Raw genomic sequence first — 1,529 nt, forward strand, 5'->3', positions numbered from 1 at the left:
AACATTGGGGTACACGTGTCTCTTTCCCTTCTGGTTTCCTCAGTGTGTATGCCCAGCAGTGGGATTGCTGGATCATAAGGCAGTTTTAACATATTTTTTAAGAACTTTAATGCATATAATGAAAACACCCTCTGTTAATCTCACATAAACATATCAAAGTATGTGAAGGTATACATTTTTACTGTCAATAAAACTGGATATTATCTCTCAAAGATTTGCCAAATTAATAGTGGAATAGTGTTTAATACTTCATAATAATAGTTTAATTATTAGTTTACTTGCTTTTTACTTAATATATTATGTTATTATTTTCAATAATACTGAATCTTCTAAAACTTAGTCTGAATTTGATATTATAAGCATAAAATGTAACATTTATGGATTCCCTTAATTAATTTTTATAATAGCATATTAAAACTAATTAGAACTATAGACTTCTGAATGATACTTATATAAAGGTTATGAATATTATGGGTTATTTTAATAAAAATAGTGGTGTTTTCAAGAACAGTTCATTCTCATTACCAAAATATTATAAAATATATAGAGAGAGATGAAACTTTTTTAAAAAAACAAAGAAGTTTACTGCCATGAACATGTCCAAGAATTTTAACATTTCCCACATATATTTTTGTACATGATTTCAGTTTTGCCTGTGTATACCAATAAGTAAAAATATATATCAAAAATGAGGCCATATATTTTCATTGTTTTTTTAAGTAAATATTTCATTTATATCATTTTTCCAATCATATTCTATTGTTTGTCACTTAATCACTACATGGAACGTACATTTATAATTAAATTTGAAAATAGATGAAGCCAGTTTCAAAAAATCATGAAGTCTGATATTGTCAAACATTCTTTGATCTAATAAGTAATCATATCATGCTAGACATACTTTAGACCACCTCAGGTTTAATCCAATTTCTTTCAACAATGCCCATGGCTTTTTAAAAATGAATTGCTCATATTTAATCACCATATAATCAGAATTAAATTAGCCAAGGATGACAGAATTTGGAGCTTCTGTTTCTCTAGTTCCAAAATTATCCTCAATAATTATTCATATTTTCATGTATGCTATACGGTGATAGAAATGGATTAGAACTAAAGGGATTAAAAAGTCCATTCTAAACTTGACCTGTTAGTAGACCCTCAGTTCAGTTCAGTTCAGTTCAGTCGCTCAGTCCTGTCTGACTCTTTGTGACCCCATGAATCACAGCACGCCAGCCCTCCCTGTCCATCAGCAACTCCCGGAGTCTACTCAAACTCATGTCCATCGACTCCGTGATACCATCCAGCCATCTCATCCTCTGTCATCCCCTTCTCCTCCTGCCCCAAATCCCTCCCACCATCAGATTATTTTGCAGTGAGTCAACTCTTCACATCAGATGGCCAAAGTATTGGAGTTTCAGCTGTAGTATCAGTCCTTCCAATGAACACCCAGGACTGATCTTCTTCAGAATGGACTGGTTGGATCTCCTTGCAGTCCAAGGGACTCTCAAGAGTCTTCAACATCACAGTTC

General features: G+C 32.6%; 1 protein-coding gene across 1 annotated transcript in view; it reads right to left on the minus strand.

Annotated features, from left to right (window-relative positions):
- Positions 1–1,529, minus strand: part of LOC104987503 (tripartite motif-containing protein 43B-like) — a 35,051-nt gene that overhangs the window by 27,961 nt on the left and 5,561 nt on the right.

The sequence above is a fragment of the Bison bison genome, unplaced genomic scaffold (assembly GCF_000754665.1).
Source record: "Bison bison bison isolate TAMUID 2011002044 unplaced genomic scaffold, Bison_UMD1.0 scf7180017864096, whole genome shotgun sequence".
NCBI classification, from domain to species: Eukaryota; Metazoa; Chordata; class Mammalia; order Artiodactyla; family Bovidae; genus Bison; species Bison bison.